This window comes from Vulpes lagopus, chromosome X (assembly GCF_018345385.1).
Source record: "Vulpes lagopus strain Blue_001 chromosome X, ASM1834538v1, whole genome shotgun sequence".
Taxonomy (NCBI): domain Eukaryota; kingdom Metazoa; phylum Chordata; class Mammalia; order Carnivora; family Canidae; genus Vulpes; species Vulpes lagopus.
This window is the reverse complement of record NC_054848.1, coordinates 14342095-14360696: the sequence shown is the minus strand read 5'-3', so window position 1 is coordinate 14360696 and position 18602 is coordinate 14342095. Positions and strand designations below refer to the sequence as shown.

The following is an 18602-nucleotide window of genomic DNA, read 5'->3' as shown; positions in this document are numbered from 1 at the left end:
AGTGCAGGGCTTGAACTCACGACCCTGAGATCAAGACGTGAGCTGAGTTTAAGAGCCGGACTCTTAACCCACTGAGCCGCCCAGGTGCCCCTGCAGTACACAAATTGCCGAATATCCCAAGGACATCTTTTGTTTTTACAGGTTGATATTCCGCCTCTTTTAATTCTCCATTATAGTGCTGTCCAGTAGGGACAGATCTAATTCGAGCCATCTATGTAATTCAAATTTCCCAATGGGTACACTGGACAGTAAAACTAAACAGGTAATGTCAATTTTAACAATACCATCGTGTAATCCAACGTATCCGAACTGCCATCATTCCAACATGTAGAAGTATTGGAGAGACAGTGTGCACTGTTTTTGTGTCCTCTCTTTAAAGCTCGGTGTGTATCTTGCACTGAGAGCACATCCCAGTTCAGCCTGGCTCGTTCTCATGCTCAGTAGCCACGTGTGGCTGCAGCGGGGAAAGGCCCCATCGCCTAGCGGACCCGCCGGGCCTCTCTATGCCCCAGACCAGCAGCAGCAGCTTCACCTGGGAACCTGCTGGCCAAGCAAATCCTCAAGCCCGCCCCAGGCCTGTCGAAGGAGAAACTGGGAGTGGGCCTCCCGTCTTCACTCTTTTCTTTTGGAACTTTTCAGAACCTGGGAGCAGGGAAAGGAGGGGTGATATTTATGGGAGTTGACTCAGAAATCTCAATATGCAGCATAAAGTTGGCATCTAACATCCCCCCCAGACACACAGAATTAGTTATTAGGTGCTGTTGCTTCCTTCTGTGCACACAGCTCATTCTATCCCTTTGGCATCACCTCTTGCTGTCCTATTTTAGAAACACTAGTCGCCCGGGTTCATGGTCAATATTTCCTGTCCTCTTTAGGATGTTATTCACTATGGACCTACAGAAAGTTAGGTCAACTGAATACATACTCAGAATCATGGCCCTTGGAGCTCTAATGTGATTCTCTCCTACCCGGCTGATCTCATTTCTTGCCAGATCCTGTCCCCCACACTGCATGGCCATTAAGTCATCTTCATACTATTTCCATTTTGTCCCTTCTCAGGTCATGAAACTCATAAACCCCATTAGGAATATTTAATGCAGCTCTTTTCTCCTCACCAGTGAAAATGTCCCCATGACCCTTTTTCCTGGTTTCCACACCTTTGTGTCATCTCACATCGAGTGTGGTTGGACTTCCTCCTCTTCTCGAGTGAATAGATACAGGAGAAGTGATGAGATGTCGATTTTGAGACCAGACTGAAGAGACGGTGGCTTCCGTCGTAGGCGCTCTCAGATCGCTTGCTCGGGGGGGAGCCAGCTCCCCTAGCACCAGGCAGCCCTTTAAGGGTCTCAGCTGTGTGGCCCAAGGACTACTAACTACTTTGTGAGTGAGCTTGGGGGTGGATCTCAACTCCACCAGCCATCGAGCCTTCCGATGAGATCCCAGCCCCACTGACAGCTTGACTGCCGCCTAATGACAGGCCTGGAGATGCGGGCAACCGGCTAAGTCACTGCTAAACTCCAGCCCCACAGACAATGTGAGAAAACACAGGTTTGTTGTTTCACGACCGTCTGTAGCTAAAACAACGGTTTCTACTCAATCTGTACTGTTTGAAAGGAAAACTTTGGGTGGATCATTAATCTGTTCCCCTCAGACCTCACTGCCCAACCATTTCCCCGATTCCCTCCCTCCATGGACGCAAGCACAGAATCTGGTGGAAAGCTGTCAGTCGCCCACGGGTGCATGGGATTTCTTGTTAGCTGGTTTCTGTTTAACATTCTACTGTCTCAAATCTGACCTGGGAACGTCTTTGCCCCACATCCCACTGCTGTTCCTTGAAAAAGAAAATATGCAAAATGTCTTTGTGGTGCATGAAGTGCTTGATGTGCGTGACCTGCTCTGGTGGTGGTTTGTAGATCTTCCCTGTGATGGAGCCCGGGCCTTGCTTTCACTTGTCTTTCAATGTGTCTGTGTGACACGATGAGGTCAGCTCCCCAGAAGAAGGCGTTATGAGGAACGTACGTGCGGTCATGCCGATTTAGTTCTTCTTTTTTGTTTTCCCTTTTATTCTTTTAAAAATATTTCGTTGTTGTTGCTTTTCCCATATGAGGATATATCTCATTTCTATATGGGAAATTATAATGTGTCCTCAGCATGTGAGTGTCGCCATTTGGAAAGAGTCACAGAGTGACAATCACTGGTTTCTAATTTGTGCCTCTATTACTTCACGTCCTAATATACTTCAGAAGTCAGCATGGATGCTGGCAAAATCCACAGCGCTCTTTCTGTGTGAAAAAGTGCAGGTACCCAAATGACCCTGGTCAGGGCGTGCTCCGGTACAGTCCCTTCCCGGAATGGCCGATGTCGTCGGTGGCCTAGGAGCCTCGTCCCGCAGCTGAGCGCGGGGAGGCCCGGGCGGCCTGGGGGTGCGGGCCGCCGGCGGGAGTTCCACTCTGGACGCGGCGGGTGCGCCACCCGCCCGCTACCCGCATATACTCAGGACGCAGCGCAAGCCCTTCTGAGCTCTGGCATCACGCGACAGGAAGGAAGGCGCCCGGTGAGCAGGTGCTTTTGGGCGCGTGGCGCACCTTGACCGGGCTACCCTGGGCCACCTGCCGTAACGGAGTCCCCGAGCTCTCCGTGGCTTTGCTCGGTCTCCCAGGCAACGTCCGATGCCGCCCGGCCGCTGCGCCTCTCCCGTGGCCCTGCTCAGGCAACACGTGGCCCCCGAGGACCCTCTCATCGCCTCAGCCCGGGGCCGCCCTCCCCACGGGGTTTCTCCGCGGGGCCCGCCCGTAGAACGAGCTCGTGGCCGCGCAGGTGCAGGAGAGCCGGGCTCAGTGGCTCCCCCGAGAGGACGGAGACGGACCTGGGGAACACACAGCATCGTTTGCACAACGAGGTTGTAAACATTGTCCCGGCTGAGGGACGGCAGACGAGCTTCTGGCTGGGCCGGGCTGGTGGCCTCCCCGTGCGCAGCCGGCGGGGCGGGCCTAGACTGCACAGGCGACGGGCCGGGCTGCGTCGGGCTGGGGTTCTCCTGCTCCCGGGGGAGTAGTGATCCTTGCACGGGTTGCCTTGCAAAATTTTGAGTCTAATGCTACAAACCTTCCAGTTTTTCCAAAGCACGTCGAAATGCAGATTTTACCGTGAAATCTCCCAGCGTTAAGATGTAGGCATAAGTACGTGCGAACACAGGCCAAAGAACACGTGCACGCGGGCTCCATGTGACCCTGTGTTGTCAGCGTAAGACCTTAGCCTGTGGCCTAGAGACTTGGGATGTCGGGGGCTCTTTGTTTATCTGTGGGGTGAAGCTAAGCCCTCGGCGCTAGGAAGTCTTGGCTCTGCTGTGAGGTGGCGTCCCTCTGGGTCCAGCTTCAAATCCTTCATGTTCGCAGTAAGCCCTGCTTACGGGCGAGGAGGCGCCTTCCTGGAGACTTGGCCCCTGGGGTTTTCCATCTGGATCCCTCGCTCGGAGGGCCGCAGATGCCCCCAGGCTGGCTTCTTCCAGAGGGCGAAGTCATTAGCAAGGTGGCGGTGTCAGGATCACCGGGCGGGCGCCGGGGGGGGGGTGTGGCGGCGGCTGCCAGCAGGGGGCGCCATCACTCAGCATGGATGTTCTCATTGCTTCTTTCTTCTCCCTTTTCTTCTAAACTTGGTTGTATTCCACTTAATGCTGGATATTCTCCTTAAGTTTTGTTTGTAGAAATAACTTGAAGTTACCTTCACAGGGAAGAATTTCTGTTGCTTATGCCAGGAACTCGCAAGTGTTAAATCCGCAGATGACGAGACTCAAGTGTAGTCCACGTGGGGAGTGTTGAATTCTGTGTCACTCCTACTCTGACGGGGGGGACTATGGTCTCTGTTCAAGCAGGGGTGATTTACCAGGCTTCTGCCACTGGTGGGTCCCAGACTATGGCTTTTGTCTTAGTCCTATAAAGTCACCAGAAGTACAGCCTGGCCTCTTTCAGACTTTTCTAGATCAGTGTCCTAGAGCAAAAGCAGTCCTGCTAGCTTTTCATGTTTTTCTAGGTTTCTGGTTTTTCATGGCTCTTAGCTCAGTACTTCCTTATTGTTTCGTTAACTTTTTAATGTCCTTCAGAGCATTTTAAGAACATTTGCTCCAGCTTTTTAAGTTGTTTCTTAGGTTCCTGGTGTCCCTGCATTATGCAGTTCATCATTAGAAGAAATAGAATTGCAGCGGCACCAGGGTGGCTCATCAATTGAGCATCTGCTTTTGGCTCAGGTCATCCCAGGGTCCTGAGATCGAGCCCGTGTTAGGCTCCCTGCTGAGCAGGCAGGCAGTCTGCTTGTTCCTCTCCCTGTCACTTCCCTACCCCCTGCTCATGGTCTGTCAAATAAATAAAATCTTATTTTTTTAAAAAAAATAACTCTACGGACGTCTGGGTGGCTCAGTGTTTGAGTGTCTGCCTTCGGCTCATGTTGTGATCCCTGATCCCGGATTGAGTCCTCTATTGTGCTCCCTGTGGGCAGCCTGCTTCTCCCTCTGCCTATGTCTCTGTGTCTCTCATGAATAAATAAATAAAATCTTTAAAAATTTTTTTTAAAATTAAAAAATAACTCGAGGCTCCTGTGGCTGCACAGGGTTTGGGTAGAAATACTGCTGTCTGTAGCTTGTGGGTCTCCACACCCATCGGAGAACATGTAGATGGTACTGCCAGCATCTCTTCTCACCTCTCTATTCCTGCCAGGCCTCCCTTGTCTGTTAGGCACTACATGCGGGCTTCCTCGGGTTGATGCACTATAGGTGGCCAGGAGCAAAGCTAGCCTTAGGAGTGACAGGAAGAAAGCGTATCCTCCTTTCACTCTGTGTCCTACGGTGAAGAGAGGTCAAAAGAATTGACAGTGGGCAGCCTGGGTCACTCAGTGGTTTAGCGCTGCCTTCAGCCCAGGGTGTGATCCTGGAGACCTGGGATCGAGTCCCATGTCGTGCTCCCTGCGTGGAGCCTGCTTCTCTGCCTCTCTCTCTGTCTCTCATAAATTAATAAATAAATAAAATCTTAAAAAAAAAAAAAAGGAATGGATAGAGAAGACTGAGTAGAAATGATAGTGATGTGTTTGCTGAACATCTGTTGGATTCTGAATTACAGCCGGGGTGGCTCAGTGGTTTAGTGCCACCTTCAGCCCAGGGCCTGATCCTGGAGACTCGGGATCGAGTCCTATGTCAGGCTCCTTGCACGGAGCCTGCTTTTCCCTCTGCCTATGTCTCTGCCTCTCTCTCTCTCTCTCTCATGAATAAATTTTAAAAATCTTGAAAAAAAAATAATTACAGCCTGGGAACAGACATTGGGTTCGTACTGAGTACTAGATGATGGAAGTAAACTCAAAAGGGCAAATGGATCAATCTGGGTCCAATATGAAGAGAAAGATCACACAGTAATTTGAACAGAGTAAGTTTATTATAAAGAAGTATTAAGGGATGCCTGGGTGGCTCAGTGGTTGAGCATCTGCCTTTGGCTCAGGTCATGATCCCAGGGTCCTGGGATGGAGTCCTGCATTGGGCTCCCTGTGGGGATCCTGCTTCTCCCTCTGCCTATGCACCTGCGTCTCTGTCTCTCGTGAATGAATAAATAAAATCTTAATAAAAAAAAAAAGAAGTGTAAGTGTATCAGGATTGGTGTAATGAGGGGACTGGCTGGTAAGAAATAAAGGAAACTCAAGAGTCTAGGAATATGACCTACAAAGAACAGCTACTACCTCTAGGAGTAGACATTATGCTCAAAGAGGCCCAACTATGACTCAGACTGAGATAAGTCACTTGGTGCAGGGCTGGTGGAATGTGTTGTAGAGCTGCCTTCTAGAACTTGTTGGAAAGATACCCTGTTGGGTGTGTGTTTAGGGTTAGAGGCTGAACTCTGCAGCAGTCTGCCTAGGGAGCAAACAAGGACTAGGAAGTAAAATTTGTCTTCTGCATTCTTTATTTCCACCTACCAAAATGCCCCTTTTGTTCTCACAAGTGAAGACAAGTCCCTTCCCCCTAGAGTGAGGAGATGCCTGGTGCCAGGAGTCATTGTATAAGTGACACAGTGAAATGGAGCTCAAATTCCAGGCGCTGTACTGGGTGCTTTCTATTTTATTACATTTAATTCTTAGAACATTGTGATGGAAGTGCTGTTGAGTCTAATAATGTGAGGTGCTGCTCTCCAGGAACTTTGAGGTGGTGAAAGGATTTCCATCAGGCACAGTGATTTAGTGCTAAAAGGATGTGATGCTAATCCACTGAGGAATCCTAGAGAAGGAGCTCCTCATTCTTACCCGGGGTTGTAGAAAATGTCTCGATGCAGATATTAGACTAGATTTCAGGATGAAGCTTTGAAGGGTGTGGAAAATTTCAGAAGCAATTGAATAGGAGGGAGCATAACATCGGGTATGTGAACATGCGTTGGGGGGGTGGTAGGTGTGTCCAAATTAAAACCGTGCTGCTAGGTTTGTGGGTTTTTTAAAAATTTTTATTTATTTATGATAGTCACACACACACAGAGAGAGAGAGGCAGAGACACGGGCAGAGGGAGAAGCAGGCTCCATGCACCGGGAGCCCGATGTGGGATTCGATCCCGGGGCTCCAGGATAGCGCCCTGGGCCAAAGGCAGGCGCCAAACTGCTGCGCCACCCAGGGATCCCTAGGTTTGTGGTTTTGAGCTTGTTTCGCTAAGCTCTGTTTCCCTGTCTTTAAAATGGGACAGTAATACCGAGTTCTAGTGCTCGAGGACCACGTATGTTAGACGTATTAAACGATTGGTTTGTGGGGAGCGCTCAGTACATTGCAGCTGGTATTATTTTAAGGAGGAACGGAGCACACGGCCGTCTGGAAAATGGAAGTAGAGAGTTGGACAGCTGGAGGGCGGGGTGGCACAGATTTAGTGGGCCTTATGAGGGGCACATTTAAAAAGCTGGATTATTTTCGGATTTGTTCCCAAAGCTGGCACTGGACATGATGAGTACACAACCCAGAAAATATTAGAACGTCTACATTCTTACGCTCTAAGCTCTTTGTATGATGTATCACGTGAAGAGTATTTCGGGAAGAGCAGAATCAGTTTTATGAACGACAAATACCCACCATTTGCTTCAACGTGGATGGAACTGGAGGGTATTATGCTGAGTGAAATAAGTCAATCGGAGAAGAACAAACTGTATATGGTCTCATTCATTTGGGGAATATAAGTAATAGTGAAAGGAAATAGAAGGGAAAGGAGAAGAAATGTGTGGGAAATATCAGGAAGGGAGACAGAACATGAAGACTCCTAACTCTGGGAAACGAACTAGGGGTGGTGGAAGGGGAGGAGGGCGGGTGTTGGAGGGGAAGGGGTGACGGGCACTTAGGGGGGCACTTGACGGGATGAGCACTGGGTGTTATGGTATATGTTGGCAAATTCAACACTAATAATAAAAAAAAAGAGTTCTACTCTTTTTCTATGATGTATCGGGCGAGGAGCATTTCAGAAAGAACAGAGAATCACATTGGTGGCTACCGGTTCATGTTTTGGGGGGCAGGGCACACTTAAAAAAATGTTCACCTATAGGGGGAAAGTGAGAGGCGCCACGCAGCACGCTTGGCTCCCCGCCCCCAGCCCCCCTCCTCACAGCCGTCGCGCTCCCTGGGCGGGCGCTACTGCGCAGTCGCAGAAGCCTCTGAGGCAGAGTTCTGTGCGCCTTCCGTTTGGCGCCTCTGTGTACTGCCGTTGCTTTGTGGATACCGCCGCCATCCAGCTGCCGCGCAGACACTGAGCGTAAAGCGCACAGAGCCGGACTCCCTGCCTCACGATGTCTGAGGAGGAGGGTAAGGGGCCTTCCCGAAGCTATTCCACTCGCTTCTGCCTCTTTCTTCACCCTGCGGGGGGTGGGGGTGGGTGGGTGGGTGCGGAAACCTGACAGTGTTCACGCTCTGCCCACCTGAAGGGCCTCTCAGGGGATTGAGGCGCGGTCTTGCCACAGCACGGGCCCGTCCGGTGATTATCTCTGGGCGTCTATCCCGGTTTGCGCAGTGGGCGGTGTGTAGGAACCCGGGTATTTGAACGTCCGTAGGGTTCGCGGTGTTTCAGTGGTTCGACCTGATCCTGGGGTGTGTGGGGTCCCTGGGGTTCATTCACGGTGTCCTGGGGACTTAGGTTGACCCTACGGCTCACTACATTCCTGGGGTTTGTGGTATCCTAGGAGCTTGAGGTAATTCTGGGGCTTGCGGGGGTGTCTCAGGCGCATGGCGTTTTCGGGGCTCGTGGTGTCTGAGACTCGAGGTGACACAGAAACCCCCATGATGAAAGGTGGGCAACTTGCTTTTCAGGACGAGGGTGGTCGTTCTTTCTAGGATTTCAGGGGGCCATAAAGTAGTCTCAGCGGTCGCCACTTGGGAGGCGGGGGTGCCGTATGCCGTAATCTGTTTCCCTGCACCTTCCGCAGGGCAGCATGGCGGGCATTCCGCCAGAACGGATCTGCACCGTGGCACTTTTTCCTTTAGCTTTCCCCCCCCAAAGACCTTGTGGGATATGTATGTCCCACAAACAGCAGTGGAGCGTGGACTGTGTTAGGGCACGAAAGTAACTTGGCGTAGTGGCCGGGGGCACTCGCGGAAGGATAAGATTTGATTTGCCGAGGGTTAAATCTGCACCGTACAGCCGCAGATTCTGCAACTTTGCAGCGCAGTGGTTCGGCGGGCGTTTCCCAGCCTGCTCCTGAGGTGCTCGCCCCTGTTAAGTTTTTCAGATTTGGCTACTTATTAAGTACTTGCTGCTGACTTTCTAGGACGAGGTGATCCTTTATCTTTTCTCTTGCTCCGCTGGAGGAGGGTAGGGGTCCAAAGGGGCGCCAGGGTGGCTCGGCTGATGAAGCATGTACCTTCGCTCTGGTCGTGATCCCAGGATCCTGGGATCCGACCCGCATCAGGCTTTCTGCTCGCTCGGGAGCCTGCTTCTCCCTCTCCCTCTGCCTGCTGCTTCCCCCGCGTGCTCGGTCAAATAAATACAATTTAAAAAAATATTTATATAGACATAAAAAGACTTTTGAGTTTTTTAGAGGCTCAACGAACTAGCAGTTGATTCATTATAAAATCTTCAGATCGAGATGTTGAGTTTTGAGGCTTTGATGGTAACAGTGTTTGCTCCAAGACCGTGCAATCAACCTTGCTGTTTTATTGCAAAGGGACAAGAAGAAAAGAATGATGTGCATGTGGGGAAGCCCCCGCCTAGAGAGCCAGTTCTTGGCTTCTAGACGGCAGAGGAGACTTAAGACTTAGGGAGACTTAAGACTTCAAAAGGAGTCAGAGGATACTAAGTGTGAGGACCCCTGGATAACAGGGGTGCCCTTCCGAGCCTGCTCCGGGGCCCATCCCATCTTCTGTACGCTTGAGCACCGTTGTTGGATAGAGCACGCTCTGAGTGTGTTGGGAATCGTCCCTTTCCTCCTCTACTCAGCTCTTCCCCACATTGGGGCCCCTTTACGGTTTTATGACACTAAGTGGTAAACTGACTTAATGTTACACGTAAGGATTTTACAAGCAACTCTTCTGCACAGGATTTTCTAAAGCAGGGCCCTGGCTCGATTTGCTTTCAGGGCTACCTGCGGCAAGTGCTCGGCTCTGGGATACGGTTTTGGTGGCATTATCTCTCACTTGGCCAACTTCGTAGTGTTCGAAGCTTGCTATGGATGCGGAAGGGCTGCTTTTGAGAGTTGTTAGGAGATTTAGGAAGTGGTTTTCGGTGTATTGACAGTTTTGCTAGAAAATCCGACCAGTCTGGCCGTTGTAATCTGCCGTGTTTTGGTGCGGATTTCTTGCAGCAGTCCTCATGTGAAAGGAAGGTTTCAGGCTGCATCATTGTGAACTATGCCTTATCTGATAAGTTCATGGCAACTTGGTTCCTTGCACCTTAGAAGCATAATCTTCAAAAAGCTTCTAAATGTTATAATGTCTCCAAAAATGGCATATGAATGTTACGTATATACCTAAAGGAATTAATTGGAATTTCACAAATTTGCTGAGAAACCTTGGTAGAGTAGCTTTATTAGGTCTTGTGTGAAAAATCTGTTGACATATAAAAGCTTGTCTTAAAAAATAAAACTTCAATTACCTTTGTTATTTTCCTCTCATCATTAAGTCTATATTTGTAGAGAATCTTAACAAATACAGAGAGGTCTAATGAAGGTCAGTTTGCCATCCAGAGAGAGTGACTTAGCGATAACCATTGGGAAAAAAAAAAAAGAGAGAGAGAGAGAGATAACCATTCGTATATTTCCTTTTGTTAAAACCAGGTTTACATCTTATTGTTCTGCTTTGACCCTTTTCCCCCCACTTTGACATTATTTCACTAGCATTTCTGACATCACTAAATGTTCTTTGAGAATGTGTTTCTTATTGGCAGTATACTATTTCATCATTTGGAAATGCCATAATTTATTTAACCAATTCCCTTTTGTTTGGATAATTAGGTAGTTTCAAATGTTTTATTTTTTTTCCACGAAGTCTGGTAAGTAGATTTTACAGTGACTCTCTAAACCCAGTGCCATTTCTTATGGATGAGAAAACAGGCAAAAGAGTAAGTGTTATCTGGCCGAGAGGTCATACTTCTGGATGTCTACAGAGCCTGTACTGGAACCTATTATCGTATGATTCTTAACTCAGTATCATTTTCACACCAACACATTCCCTCACACTGGATAATTACTTGATTCTAATGCTTTGGTCTATTTCAAATAAACGTATTGAATCCAAGTTATGATTCAGTGTACATGTGATCTGTGAGTTAATACTTCAAGATTAAACATGTTCTTTTTTTAGGCTGTTTATATAGCATACATTATGCGTAGTGTGCTATTTTTCATATTCATTAAAATGATTTATGGCATTGATATTTCACATCTAGTTTACTTGTGGCCACTAATTTCACATTTTGTGAGATTCAATTTGAATATGTTTCATCACAAGTTACTCTTGTACTTTATTTCTGCATTATTTATTATCATAAAGATTAATATTAAGTTTTAGAGAAGTTTGGGAATTCATGGTCAGCAGAGTGTGGCTGTGTAACATCAGCTGTATCATTTAAAGTTAAAAGCATATCATTGAATGCATATTAGCATAGGACAAGTGGTTACATTTCTTAAGTTAGAAGAAATTTGTTGCTCTATAAAATTGGAAGTACTAGAAATACTAATGTATGTGTGTATCTACATGCATATAAACATACATATATATCTTAAAGCTTCGTACTAAGCAATTTTTTCTTAGCTAACTTGCAGAGATTAGAGACATGAAAATATTTAGTGTATTTTCAGCTAAAACGTTTTTTAAACACTCCATAACTTTATAAGGTGGTTTCCTCCAGAAACTGATTATTTTGTGTGGTATCTTAACTTTCTCTTTGCTTATTCCTAGATTTCATTATTATAACTATTGAAGATAACAGTGATGACGATGATGATATTAATGTTGTGATAGTAGAAGATTCTGAAACAGAACCTACTGAAACAGAACCTACTGAGAACACATCCACTGATGGCATGTTGACCATAGAACCAAATGTTCAAGCCAGCAATTATAACAATCAGCAGCTATCCCAAGTGACAAATGGTAATTTTGTTGTACTTCTTCCTGTGCAAAATTTTGCTCCCACGTCCTGATATTCAGTAAATTGCTTAAAATATTCCTATAACTTTTACATTAGTCAGTTATTATCAGGGCAAGCTTCATGGGAATGTCACAATGTTTACATGTACTTGCATTTTCTCTTCATTTAAGCTTTGTCATGTCTCCTTTTCCAGTTTTGCTCTATGGGGATGGGAAGGTAGCCTTAGAAAGCATCGGGGGAATATATTCTCTGTTTCTGAAAAATTATTAAACCTGGCAACTATAATTGGAACTATTTGGTGACAAAGAAAAAACAATTTATGAGAAAAACAACTTGGATCAAGAGTCCATGGAACAGATGACATGATGGTTTATGTAGACGATCTAAAGAATCAATAGAAACTCCCAGAACTAAAAAAAAAAAAAAAAAAGAAACTCCCAGAACTAATAATAAATTATAGCAAGCTTGTAGGATGCAAGGTTAATATGCAAAAGTCAATCCCTTTCCTATTTACCAGCCATTAACAGTTGGAACTTGAAATAAAAAATGCAGCACCATTGACATTAGTACCCCAAAAAGAGTCCCTAGAAAGTGGAGTCTTGTAACCAGAAGTCCTGTAACTACTTGTCTTGCAATGGTTGCTTCTCAGTCACAGTAATGAAATGCAAAGCCATTCACCTCCTCACACATAGAGCCAAGAGACATTAACCCCTTGGAACATTTTTTTGGTAGCTATATGACAATTTGTTCTTTGCCTTTTGTTTAGAGAATTGGACTTCCTATTCTTTAAAAATGCTATTGCTTCAATTGGAGATCAGCTAACTGTTTCTGTTAAGGGTCAGACAGTAAATATTTTAGGTTTTTCAGTTATAAAGGCTCTGTTACAACTACTCAGCTCTGCTGTTGAAGTAAGAAAACAGCTGATATATAAACAGATGAGTGTGCCTGTGTTTCAGTAAAACTTTATGAACATTGAAATTTGAATTTCCTATCATTTTTCCATTTCATGAAATATTCTTGTTTTGTTTTAAAATTATTTTTTAAATTATTTTTTGATATTTTATATTTACTCTACATTTTTATGAATTACTCAACTTTTGTATGCTTCAAATACAATTATATTTTAATTTTTTTTAAAGTAAGCTCTGTGCCCAATGTGGGGTTCAAACTCATAACTCAAGATCAAGAGCACTCTACTGACTGAGCCAGCCAAGTGCCCCTGTTTTTTTATCATTTAAAAATGTAGGGCAGCCCGGGTAGCTCAGCGGTTTAGCGCCACCTTCGGCCCAGGGTGTGATCCTGGGGACCCAGGATCGAGTCCCACATCGGGCTCCCTGCATGGAGCCTGCTTCTCCCTCTGCCTGTGTCTCTGCCTTTTTCTCTCACTGTGTCTCTCATGAATAAATAAATAAAATCTTTTTAAAAAAATGTAACAAACAAACAAAAAAACCCAAAACCATTCTTAGCTTGTGGGCTATGTAAAAATTAGGCGGCAGGGTGGCTTTGGTCTGTAGGCTATAGTTTGCCAACCCCTGATCTGATGCCAAAAAGTTTTGATACCACTTCTCCTCTGTTCTGATTTTAAAACTGCATGCAGAACCAGCAGAATACTTTCTTAGCATTACCGAACATCTGGCTGATTCCAACAGCTCTCTTTAGTGGGAGAGAACTAGGGTAGACTTTTCAAATGTAGAAACCCTTTGACCTATCATTTCTACTAGGAATTTATCCCATAGAACTACTTGCAGACGTGCAAGACTGTTTAGCAGTGTTCTTTGCATGACCCAACTTGAGAAGTAACTTGAATATCCATGAATTAGGGACTAGTTCAATGAATCATGGCCTTCCTGCATGATAGGAAATTTTTTTTAAAGATTTTATTTATTTATGAGAGAACAGAGAGAGAGAGGCAGAGACACAGGCAGAGGGAGAAGCAGGCTCCGTGCAGGGAGCCTGATGCGGGACTCGATCCCGGGTCCCCAGGATCACGCCCCGGGCCGAAGGCGGGCACCTCAACCCCTGAGCCACCCAGGTGTCCCCATGATAGGAAATTAAGAAGCTGTTAAAGTGGTTGCATTTTATCTAAAAGTATTAGTTTGGAAAGACCAATACATGTTTAGTAAAAAAAAAAAAAAAAAGAAAGAAAAAAAAAGGTTGCAGGACAGTACTTACATAGTCTGATCCCTTTTATCTTTCTAACTGATGCAAAAGTTTAGAATAAATGATTTCAGAAAAGGTGGCCAGGTAATTTTTTATTGTGGTAAAATATCCGTATATTTTTTCCCTTTGTTCTATTAATGTGATGTGTTATGTTGTTATGTTGATTGGTTTTCTTTTGTGGAACTGCCCTTGCATTCCAGGGATAAATTCCCCTTGGTCATGGTGAATAATCCTTTTAATTTGCTGTTGGATTAGATTTGGTAATATTTTGTTGAGGGCTTTTGCATCTATATTCATAAGGGATATTGGTCTGTAATTTTCTTTTCTTGTAATGTCTTTATCTGGCTTTGGCTTTGGTATCAGGGTAACTCTGGCCTCATGGAATGAATTAGGAAGTGTTTCCTCTTCTTTAGCTTTTTGCAGGAAGCTGAGAAATGTTGGTGTTAATTCTTCTTTAAATATTTGGTAGATCCACCAGTAAAGCTCTCTGGGCCAGGCCTTTTCTTTGTTGGGAGGTTTATGATGACTAATTTAATCTCTTTACCTGTGATAGGTCTGTTGAGATTTTCTATTTTTTCTTGAGCCATTTTAGATAAAAAATTTTTTAAGTTATAAAAACAAATTGTTTTCTCATATACAACATCAAGCAATTAGAATATATAGATAGATAGGGTGGGCCACCTGGCTGGCTCAGTGGGTAGAGCATGCAACTCTTGGTCTCAGGGTTGTGAGTTCAAGCCTCATGTTGGGCATAGAGCCTACTTAAAAAAAAAATATATATATATATATATATATATATGTTTGGAAGAAAACCCAGTTGATAATGGCTACAACTGAGTATTAAAAATTCTAAGGAATAAATGAGTAGGAATAGTGGAACCTGTATGAAAGGGAAGCAAATACTTTAATGAAGATCATAAAATAAGGCTTGAGTAAGTGGAGAGACACAAATTGTCCTAGAGGAGAAAAAACACTCTCATATAACTTTAAAAAAAAAAGGAAATCTTGAGAAAATCTGGTTAAGGAAGAGGTGGTAATTTACCATATCAAACACTACAATATTTTAAAAGCACAATTATTAAAATATGATGGTACTAGTTTTGAAATAAGGAGCCAGATTTAAAGGAGCCAGATTTACAGCAGGAAGCTCATAAAAAGAACAAAGAATTTGGAGTTAATATACTTTAGTATTTTAATAAGAGAAGCATAGATAGTAAATCATGCTGGTACAGATGCTTAACTGTTGGGGGGAAAAGCCCATGGGATTGCAGCTCACATCACACACTTAAATAATTTCAAGATGGATTAAAGAGTTGAATATCTAATGGATGGAAGTATGGAAAACTAGGCAAAATCTAGTTGAATGTTTTTCTATTCCTAGTGAGATTGAGCGTAACAGCAGTTCAAGGTATCATAAAAATATTAATGAATTTGCTAAAATAAGAACAGAATTCCCCCCAGTCTCAAACATCAGACTTCAAAATCACATCACCACTTTAGAAAAATCTTGCTGAAAATAGGCATTTTTGAGGGTTGTTCTTTTTTTTAGAATGGCATCGTCTTATTTTAATTTGCATTTCTTTGATTGTGATTTGACTATTTCCCATAAACTTGTGGGACATTCAGACTTCCTCACTGGTAACTGCATTCAATAGACTCTGAGGAACTACCATAGGAACCTAGCTACCCTTATGCCATTCCTTTTTTTTTTTTTTTTTTTTTTAAGATTTTATTTATTTATTCATGAGAGACAAAGAGAAAGAGAGGGAGAGGCAGATGGAGAAGTAGGCTCCATGCAGGGAGCCTGCCATGGGACTCCATCCCGGGTCTCCAGGATCACGCCCTGGGCTGAAGGCGGCGCTAAACCGCTGAGGCCCCCCCCCCCCCCCCCCCCGGGCTGCCCGGAGGGTTGTTACTCTTAAGACAGCGGGACCTCCTACAAATCGGACAGAATATACTGAAACTCCAAGAGGGCAATGAGCAGAGGACGTGAAAAATAACAGATTACAGAACAAGAAATCTTAATAGATAGAAAACATTCAGAAAATATTCAACTGCAGTAGTAACCAGAGAAATGCAAATTAAGATGATACAGGCTTTAAACTCTCACCTACCAAATTAGCGATTTTTACATGGTAATTCACTTTACTGATAATGAGAAAAACTATTGCACTGCAGTTATCTATACATCTAAGTTACTCTGAATTGACTACCCATTGAAACCACCTGCAAAACTTGAAATAAATATTGAGGATAAGGCCCCATCCTCAGAGAATCTGATTTTTTTAAAAAAAATATTTTACTTGTTTATTCATGAGACACACACAGAGGCAGAGACACAGGCAGAGGGAGAAGCAGGCCCCACGCAGGGAGCTCGACGTGGGACTCGATCCCAGGACCCCGGGATCACACCCCGGGCCGAAGAAGGCAGGCGCTAAACCACTGAGCCACCCAGGCGTCCCTAGATTCTGATTTTTTTTTTTAAGCTTAATTTTTAGGTAGATCTTTTTATAGACCTCTACCACATACAAAAATATGCACGGATCACAAACATTCAGCTAAAGAATTTCCAGGTTAACACACGAGGTTAACAAACCAGCACCCACACCCAGAAACAGAAGGCCCTGAGCTCCCCGGGGATCAGCCCCCACCTCCCCTCCGGCCACTGCCCCTCTTGCAAAGTAGCACAGTCCTGGCATCTCCCACCGTGGATTACTTGGGCCTCTTTTGGAGCTTAAGAACAATCGAATCATATACAATTGCTTTAGGTTCCTGGAGCCAGTTCCAGACTGCGTGGGTAGTGGCGGTGAGGGCTTCTCGGTAACAGCAAGCAACGCGTGGACACGAACAGAGACCCCGACTCCGTTCTGACCCTGTCTAGCCAGAGACGGCGTCAGGTTCCGCATAGGGGCTCAGTCCCCGGGCCTGCCCCCCCCCCCCCCCCCCCCCAGGTGCAGCCGGCCTGGCCTGCGCCTCTGCGTGGCTAGAACAGGTTCCGGGAGCCCCTCCTCAGGGTCGATTAATTTGCCAGAGCAGCTCACAGAACCCAGAGAAACGTCTGACTTACTAGATTGGCCGCTTTCTCAGAGAAGGATATAGCCGTGGAACAGCCGGATGGAAGCGGTGCGTGGGCCGACGCATGGGGAGAGGGGGGGCTTCCCGGAGCCTCCCGGAGCAACCCTCTCCCCACGTGGCCACGTGCCGCCACCCGGCCGGTGCTCTGGGGTTTAGCCGGGCCTCCTGGCCTAGGCCTGATTGATTAGCCGCTGGCCATTGGCGGCTCCTCGACCTCCAGCGCCTCTCCCCTCCCCCAAGGTCGGTGGGAGGGACTGAAAGGTCCCACCCTCTCACCACGGCCGGCTTCCCTGGTGACCAGCCCCCATCCTTAGGTGACCTGGAGGCTCTCCGAAGGTCACTTCATTAATATAACAAAAGACACCTTTATCAGTCTTCCTCACTTAAGAAATTCCAAGGGCTTTAGGGGCTCCGCCAGAAGCAGATGAAGAGCAAATACATATTTCTTTTTTTTTGAGATTTTATTTATTTATTTATTCATGAGAGACACAGAGAGAGAGAGAGAGAGACAGAGACACAGGCAGATGGAGAAGCAGGCTCCACGCAGGGAGCCTGAAGTGGGACTCGATCCCGAGACTCCAGGTTCACACCCTGCGCTGAAGGCAGGCGCTAAACTGCTGAGCCACCGGGACTTCCCTTATTTAGGCTTAATATAAAATGTAATTATGGAAATAATTGTAATCTTAGAGTTCAAGTGACTTTAGAGATAATCTCGACCAGTTTTTACCGGGTCCACACTGGTGGGGGCCCAGGCCAGAATAGGACTCCTGACACACATTGGGAGGCCTGCTGCCTCCCCAAGTTAAAGGGCTTTTGGGGCTGCTTTTAAAAAGCAATTAGGAATTGTGTTCTCTTGTTCGTTTGTTTCCAGCACTTACTCTGTAGCCTTTCACTTCACAACTCGGAATTTGCGTTTGATCTTGATTCTTATTCCTAGGTGTGGCAACATAGCCCTTCAGGTTTTTTTTTTTTTTTTTAAGATTTTATTTATTCATTCACGAGACACAGAGAGAGAAGCAGAGACGCAGGCAGAGGGAGAAGCAGGCTCCACGCAGGGAGCCTGACGCGGGATGCGGGACTTGATCCAGGCATTCGGGGATCATGCCCTGAGCCAAGGCAGATGCCCAACCGCTGAGCCACCCAGGCGTCCCATCCCTTCAGTTTTTAAGGGTTTATTCTAAATCACTAATGAGACAGCCCAGGTGGCTCAGCGGTTTGGCGCCACCTTCAGCCCAGGGCGTGATCCTGGAGACCTGGGATCGAGTCCCACGTCGGGCTCCCAGCATGGAGCCTGCTTCTCTCTCTGCCTCTCTCTGTGTGTGTGTGTGTGTGTCTCATGGATAAATAAATATAATCTTTTAAAAAGATAAATCACTAATGGGAGAGTTCTTGTTTCGTCACTTTCTAAAATTCAGCTAGGACTCCAATTCGGTTTGAGTTGGCTTTCTGAAAACCTATCTCTGTAAAGTTGATTATGCTAGTAAGTCTCTGAAGTAACTTTTTTATATATTGCTTTTCAGGAGAACGTGGTTTACCAGCCCTAGGTGACGTAGCTGTTTCACAAGTGAACCATCTAGGAAACATGAAAAGACACAGCTCGAACTCTGTGGATGTAGGGCTTCTCCCTTTGCACAAAAGAGGACGATCATCTTTAAGGGGGGATAATATGGTTTGTATATTAAAGTGAAAATCTTTCTTTGTTTTTTTCATTCTACTTTATTTCTTTTTTTAAAAATTGAGTTTAATTTCATAGAGTGAACAGTTCAGTGGTTTTGACAAATATGTATACCT

The 18602-nt window shown here is 45.6% G+C and overlaps 1 long non-coding RNA gene across 1 annotated transcript in view; it reads right to left on the bottom strand.

The window, feature by feature from the left end:
- Positions 1–17024, bottom strand: part of LOC121483474 — a 41196-nt gene extending 24172 nt beyond the window's left edge. Inside the window, exon 1 of the long non-coding RNA XR_005985736.1 lies at positions 16804–17024. This is a non-coding gene — a long non-coding RNA (uncharacterized LOC121483474). The remainder of the gene's footprint in view (positions 1–16803) is intronic.
- Positions 17025–18602: the final 1578 nt, after the last annotated feature.